The sequence below is a fragment of the Sinocyclocheilus grahami genome, unplaced genomic scaffold, assembly GCF_001515645.1.
Source record: "Sinocyclocheilus grahami isolate Dianchi unplaced genomic scaffold, SAMN03320097.WGS_v1.1 scaffold244.1, whole genome shotgun sequence".
Lineage (NCBI taxonomy): Eukaryota > Metazoa > Chordata > Actinopteri > Cypriniformes > Cyprinidae > Sinocyclocheilus > Sinocyclocheilus grahami.
Window position 1 is genome coordinate 1,213,261 of NW_015505423.1, and position 8,016 is coordinate 1,221,276.

At 37.9% G+C, this 8,016-nt stretch overlaps 1 long non-coding RNA gene across 1 annotated transcript in view; it reads left to right on the forward strand.

Annotated features, from left to right (window-relative positions):
• Positions 1–6,425: 6,425 nt before the first annotated feature.
• LOC107598106 (uncharacterized) overlaps positions 6,426–8,016 on the forward strand; it is a 7,874-nt gene continuing 6,283 nt past the window's right edge. The window contains exon 1 of the long non-coding RNA XR_001610522.1: positions 6,426–6,497. This is a non-coding gene — a long non-coding RNA (uncharacterized lncRNA). The remainder of the gene's footprint in view (positions 6,498–8,016) is intronic.

Genomic DNA, 8,016 nt, shown 5'->3' on the forward strand with positions numbered 1-8,016 from the left:
CGTCTGTCAGTGGATCAACAGCTTCCTGACAGACAGGCAGCAGCTAGTGAGGCTGGGAAAATACACATCCAGCACCCGTACGATCAGCACTGGAGCTCCTCAGGGTTGTGTTCTCTCTCCACTGCTCTTCTCCCTGTACACCAACGACTGCACCTCTAAAGACCCCTCTGTCAAGCTCCTGAAGTTTGCAGACGACACCACACTCATCGGCCTCATTCAGGACGGTGACGAGTCTGCTTACAGACAGGAGGTCGAGCAGCTGGCTGTCTGGTGCAGTCTCAACAACCTGGCGCTCAACACGCTCCAAACTGTGGAGATGACCGTGGACTTCAGGAGAAACCCCTCTGCACTCCCCCCACTCACCATCATGGACAGCACTGTGACTGCAGTGGAGTCATTCAGGTTCCTGGGCACCACAATCTCTCAGGACCTGAAGTGGGACACTCACATTGACTCCATTGTGAAAAAGGCCCAGCAGAGGTTGTACTTCCTTCGCCAGCTGAGGAAGTTCAACCTGCCACAGGAGCTGCTGAGACAGTTCTACTCCGCCATTATTGAATCTGTCCTCTGCACTTCAATAACTGTCTGGTTCAGCTCAGCTACCAAATCTGACCTCAGAAGACTTCAGAGGGTAGTCCGGACTGCTGAGCGAATCATTGGTAGAACCATCCCTTCTCTCCAAGAACTGTAGTTATCCAGAGTGAGCAAAAGGGCTGGCAGAATCACTCTGGATCCCTTACATCCAGCACACTCCCTCTTTGAACTGTTGCATCTGGTCGACGCTACAGAGCACTGAGCACCAGAATGGCCAGACACAGGAACAGTTTCTTCCCTCAGGCCATCCATCTCATGAACACTTGACAATAACCGTGGAACACACACTATTTATTCACTCATACACTTATTTATCTAACACTCATACTCAGCTTACACCTCAAATTTGCACATAATATACAGTACCTGTACATACAAAAAAAAAAACGGTCTATTGTAATATACCTGCACACACAACTGTCAATTTATATATTTTTATTCCTTATTTACTTGTTCTATTTTTATTTTTATTATCTGTGTTTTTTGTTCTGTCACTGTCATTCTGTTACACTGTGGAAGCTTCTGTCACGAAAACAAATTCCTCGTATGTGTAAACATACCTGGCAATAAAGCTCATTCTGATTCTGATTCTGATTCATTCTGATTCTGATTCTGACATTAGCATCAAAAGGTATGTTATTTCATCACAAAATATTAAACCGTATTATTATGTTATGTTATGTTATATTATTATTACATTTTAAGATTTGTAAAAATTAATTAATACTTTTATTCAACAAGGATGCATTAAATTAATCAAAAGACAGAAATGTTGTGTAACAATGTAAATTTCAAATGAGTGTTCTTTGAAACCTTTTATTCATCAAAGAATTATGAAACAATGTTTCATGGTTTACACAAAAATATTAAGCAGCACAACTGTTTTCAATATTGATAATAAGAAGAGCAGCCTTTATGGGCATAAAATAAAAAAAGAATCATACTGACCATGAACTTTTGCATTTTTTTTTTAAATAAAATATATATCTAATGCAATAACATTAAGAGATTAACATTTAGAACTGTGATCTAAGTTCAGTGCTGGCCTGTAGGGTTATGAGGCACAAGGCTAGATAATGAAAATGGACCCCACTAGTGTAAAAACTGTCATAGCATTTTGACATAGTGAATAGAAAGCACATAAAATGCCAATTTCAATATTTAAGCGTAAATTCATATTTAGTTTAACAAATTCAACATATGCATGTAAAAATATTAAACAGATTAAAAAAATAATAAAAATAGGCATGCAAGTGACCTTGAGTAAATAGATAAACATGAAACACAAATAAATAAAATAAAATATAAATGTATTATTCATAAAAACTAAATAAAATAAACATAGAAATATGCATAAATGACTAGAAATGCAGGCTATTCTGCTTGTTTTTAAGGATTGTTTTTAAAGATTGATGATCATAATATATATATACAGTGGGTACGGAAAGTATTCAGACCCCCTTAAATTTTTCACTCTTTGTTATATTGCAGCTTGCATTAGACTGGATGGTGGGTTAAATCCGAAATTTGAATTTTTGGCAGGGAGGATGGGTGGGATAGATAAAATCAGGCCCGGTCCTACGAGGGTGCTAGAGGATGCTAAGCACCCTCAGTTGAAGCTGTAATAATAGCATATTGGCTAAACAGATTTGGCGAACGCTCCGGTGTGTATTTGTGTTCGTGCACTGTGGAGGGCCAAAGGTTTCTATTTACAATGTGTTTTTGCTGTTATTTTTGCAGTTGATGAACAACAGTTTCAACAGAGTCATCGCAAAGAGAGCCACTGGAGGAAATGTCACTTTTGAATTTTTTCCATGTAATGATTTACAGGATAGAACTTATGAATTATTTTGTAAGAAATCTCCTTTACTTTGCTAGTTAATACGTATGAGGAGGCATCCAGACTTTTTTTCACCAGATGTTATGGACTAGCCTATTATTGTTTTTGCAGGGAGAAGCAAAACACATTAAAGCAACAACACCTGATGGGATAGACCCCATAACTATGGAACATTCTTTTGGGAAAACAGGAAATTGAAAGTGATCTAGAAATTCTTTATATGACGTTCGACATATATGCCGCACTGTACAGCCCTGGTGCGTCATCCGTAGATATGTAGTCAGAAGGGCGAGATTGTCAATTGAATGTCTAGGTGTGTTTGCCTTGAAGCGGCACTGCACAGACAGATCGGTGTATAACATTAAAGTACTGCGAGAGCAATTCAAAAACATGCAGAGCTGTCTGCTCTCTATAGCTCTCGCAGTACTTTGATGTCATACACTGATCGGTCTGCGCAGTGCCGCTTCAAGTCGAACACACCTAGAAATTCAATTGACAACCTCGCCTGAGATTGTCTTATTTTTAGAAGTTTCGAGGGTCTGTATTACTTACCATTAGAGAAAGTGTAACAGTCAATTTGGATCACATGTGCTTTGATAACCAATCACATTACAGCCTTGATGACATCATTGAATTTCAAAGTTGTGCAACAGTCAATCGGTGTTTACAGATACTATAGAAATGAATGAGAAGTGCTGTAAACTAAAACCCACCTGTCGCAAAAAGTCTGTGACTTCTTTTATAAAATGGCCTTTTTTCAGTGTAAACTATAAAAATAGTTCAATCCAAAACTATTGTTTAACGGCAAACAGTTTGAAGATTAGCCGATAGGCTGTCCATTCATTAAATGATAAGCTGTTTCCTCACAAAAACTGTTTGTTCAGCATAGTGAAGCCTCTCCTCCATTGACATCCATTAAAAAAAACAACAAAAAAAGAGCCTCTGCTCTCCTTCGCTTCACCAAGCTTTAGCATTAGCCGTTATGCCTTTTTGGCTAAAGGTTGTAGGCTTGTCTTCCAGTGGCTTTGACCTCTCAACCGCGGGGCCCTAGGCGACTGCCTGTACCGCCTGTTGGACGAGCCAGCAGTGTCTAAGTTGCTGCTATACTGCTACTTTCTTGTGTAATGAAATCACTGCTTTTTGCTATAAAAGGCCCTGTGCATTGTAGGACTAGAGGAGTAATAAGCTCTTGATGTAGTTTCAAGGCAAAGAACATCAAACGTCTTTGATGGCACGAAGTGTAGATTTATCCTAGAGATATTGAAGTTTTTAGCAGTGACCAAATTTAAAAAGGTTGACACAAATACAGATGTCATCAGTTTAATGGATGTGATAATATCTCATATTCTCTCTTTAAAGTGAGCATGCAGCTCCGGATTGTCTTAAAAGGGAAGGTAACCACAAGAGGACTACGTCATTATTTAATCAACTCATTTCTATATTTGGAGGTGAACCTTTTTTCATTTAAAAGCCCATCAAAATAGTTTGTGCTTTTTGATGAGCAACACAACTCAGCTGTGAGACACACCTGTGATTAGACCCAATCTCTTGTCATGGGAATGAAGCAGTAAAGTCAATGCAAAAATTTGCCAGCTAGATTTTTACATATTCTAATGGAAATGAGTTTCAGTGCAAAACTAACCAACTAACTAAGGTGTTCTGAGTGGTTGCCAGGCTATTTCTATGGTTCCTATGGTGCTATGAGTAGTTGTTAGTGTGTTGCTAAGTGGTTTCTGTTGTAATTTGGGTGGTTTCTAGGGTGTTCTGGGGGTTGTTTAAATCTCTAACCCTAAGTGTGTACAATAGTAATAGTGATTCTTGTCTTACAAGCACCAGACTAAATAGCTAAAAGCCTACCTTCTGCTTGCACGATGCTGTCAAATGCATTTAATGAGTGAGGAAAAGAAACAATAGGCACATGCTACTCATTACAGGTCTGTTGTGTTGGAGGTGGAGTTCTCATTTGTGAGTTCTGAGAAATTAGTTAATTCGTGAGAAAAGCATTAACAGACTCAATGGGTGGTGAAGGGAATCCTCTCCAGACTCTTTCTGTCCCACCCGCCTCCTCTTCTAGTTTTAAGTAGCACAATAGCACGTGTCTGTTCCCTAACTGGTAGTTTCCTTCTTTCTTTTTGTGCTGGTTTGGAGGCTGTCTTGAACTTCACCTGTGGTTTACATGCTTCACAAACAGTCTAAACTGTGCATCTTCTTTAGTCCTGGCCTGATTTGTTTTTTTTTTGGGTGGCACTGTTCTGCTCTTTTTTTAAAAGCTGCTTTGAATCAATGATGAGGATGAAACAAGGCCATGAGATTAACGGTGAGGGGTTTTTATGAAGTACATGACATCTAATAACGGTTCCAGTCGCACTGTCATGAGAAACAAAGCAATTAGATCTCACCAAGTGCATAATGTGAGAGAGCATTATTCTTGTCATGATTTTTCTCAATTTAATGTTTTAATTTAGTGTGGTTTATTATTTTAAAAATAATGTGCAGGTAAATTAACGAATTGTCATTCTGTATCATGTAATTAATTTAATTTTTATTTATTAAAAGAAAAAGTTTAGCGTATGTGTTTGAAAGAAGATTCTTATATTCATCAATGCTGATTTTTTTATTACTGTAAAAAGTAATATTGCGAAATATTTTTACAATATAAAATACCTGTTTTCTGTTTTATTATATTTTAAAATGCTATTTATTTCTGTGATGCAAAGCTGTATTTTCATCATCCATTACTCCATTCTTCAGTGACACATTCAGAAATCATTCTAATATGCTGATTCATTGCTCAAGAAATGTTTTGGACTTTCTGGTGTATGAATAAAAAAAAAAATTCTGGAATTCTGCACACAAAACTTTTTATTTTCAAATCTGGAAAATCCTTCGTTTTGGGATATAGGATTTTACAGCAAATTCAAACCAGTCAGTCACTAGGCAACTCTGAATCAATCAAAGCTTCCGTACCAGACAGCGAGCTTAAGGGCCAATCGCTTGTTTTTGATGTGGAAACACAGAACGTTTCAAATTGCCATGAATCAGATCATTGCAAGAAACATCTTTTACCACTGCATTTGTGCATTTCCAGGAGAGGGATTAAAGGAAAGTTATTTTTGTCCTAAAGGCTTTAGCAGCCCTCCGAAGAGTAATTCTCTCCGTGACGTGAGCAGACGTTAAGGAATGTTTAGCAAATTCGCATTCTGACAAATTATGTTTAAATCTCAGTGATACTAAATATTTTGTGGCTGACTGTGTGTGTCTTTGGCAAGGTGCTTAAGGCCGGTTTACAATGAGCACGTGTGTTTGTTTATTTCTGGGAACAGGGTCAGAGCGGGCAATCGTGAGGATCTCAAATCTGCAGCATTGTCCTGGCCGACTCTGTCAAGAAACATTATGCTTGGAGCTCGGCCCTGTTCTTAGAGGCAGAGGGAGTAACAAATCCTTCACACGACAAAACTCCCTGAAGGCCTTATGATGAGTCATAAACAATGAGTTTCAGCAAAAAAGCATGCTAGTTATTTAAAGGTGCTCTCAGTCCCAGTTGATTTAGACCTCATACTGACACCTACTGGTGTGGAAGCATGAAGTTGTTTACTAACTTCTGCTGTGACCGTCGTGTGTTTGTGCTCTGCGCTTGACATCCCGACGTTTATACTTGGTTTGTTGCATGTGAGCGGCGTCGCAACTTTTTCCAGCGTTCCAGTGGGAAAACTGTTTGTTTGGACATTTTATTTTTCCACTGGACTGTCTGGTCAGTCACATGCCAATCCATCACTCCAGACTATGCAGTTGACTCAGGCTCTGTTGTTATGTTGTGTCTGTGGTTTGTATATCGTATATGTTGTTATATTGTTTGATTTGCTTGTTCTGTTTAGATGTACTTAGATGTTTATGCTTTCTAAAGCGCCTTGAGCTCTGAAAGCGATATATATAAAGCATGTTGTTGTTACAGCAAGCTGGTCATGTGATCTCAATATGGTGGCAGGCATGAGCCGGAGACCTGTTTTATGGAGAATAAAACAGCTTTTCTAGAAGACTAAAATGACTTGGGTCTTCATCTCATGTGAGTGTGCATCACTTTAAACCTATGTTTCTTTATGTGTAAAACCTTTGCACAAAAATGACTGAGCGCACTTTTTATTCTTTAGTTTAAAAGAATAGTTCACCCAAAAATGTTGTTCCACTCTCATGTTGTTCCAAAACTTAATTTCTTCTGTGAAACATGAAAGAAGATATTTTGAAGAATTGATTTCAATTGCATTTTTTGTCCATGGGAACGAAACCATTTGGTTACCAACATTCTTAGTATTCTTAGTGAGTAAAGGATGACAGGATATTCATTTTTGGGTGGACTATCCCTTTAATAATACTGTCTGTTCTTAGACTCATCTCGTTTACGAGCACAGAAAGAGTGATGTGCATATTTCATCAGAGTTGTACATCTCAAAGCACTTTGCAAGGACATTTAAAGAGCCTAATATAAGATTTGAAAACACTGACTGTTCAGCTTTGGAAGGCAGACTGAAAGTCTCGCAGTGATTAACAGCTGTGTTTAGAAATCAAAGCAAACACTTCACTTCATGTGCCTCATAACTGAAGATGAATTCTCTTCAAAGTATCTACAGCATGGTGATGTTTTGTAATTATTCATGTTTATCCTCGTGCGATATTCAACCATTTGTTTTAATACAGCTGCTTCAAATGCAAACAAGAACATTGATTTAATACGCTAAGCACTAACATATCTTGCACCCAAAGCAAACACACTTCTCTTATTCATTCTATAAAACAACTGGCAATATAACCACCACGCTGGCCTAGAAATGCAGGAATTATAAAGGAAGACTTAAAGGTATAGGTGAGTATTATGTCATTTTTACTACTCTTCTGCTTCTACTCCTTCAATATAATGAATTATATTTAGGACTGAGGCTGTCAAACTCAAAAATGAAGAAAATAAAAATATAAAAATAGTTATTTAAAATCATTTTAGCGCAATTTGATAAATTGTTACTATTCACTAAAATCATGAAAGTTCATTTGAGATGTAGAGATATCTGATTCATGAATGAATCATTCTTTTGAGTGTTCTTAAACAGTTTACTTAAAGGGGTCATATGATGCGATTTCAAGTTTTCCTTTCTCTTTGGAGAGTTACAAGCTGATTGTGCATAGATAAGATCCCTAAAGTTGCAAAGACTAAAGTCTCAAAACCAAAAAGATATTCTTTATCAAAGTTAAGACTCTGCCACGCCCCCCCTAAAATGGCTCGTTCTAACACACCCCCACATATCTACCTCACTATGTGGAAATATTTGCATAATGCTGCCCAAATGTTCACGCAAAGAAAGAAAGCGTGGTTTCAGTAACCGCAGTTAGTGTTGAAGCAGCCGTGTTTCTAGGCAAAGCAAAAGCACTTTAATTGGCCATCTGAAAGTAGATGCATTTAGGAATCTTTCAGATTACTTACAACAGAACAGCAATGCATTTTATGGACGACCGTTTCGTGAACCTAGGAGAGGAGGTATTTCTGACTTTGATGACAATCTGGCGCTTCTGAATCAGCTTCTGTTTTGTTATTA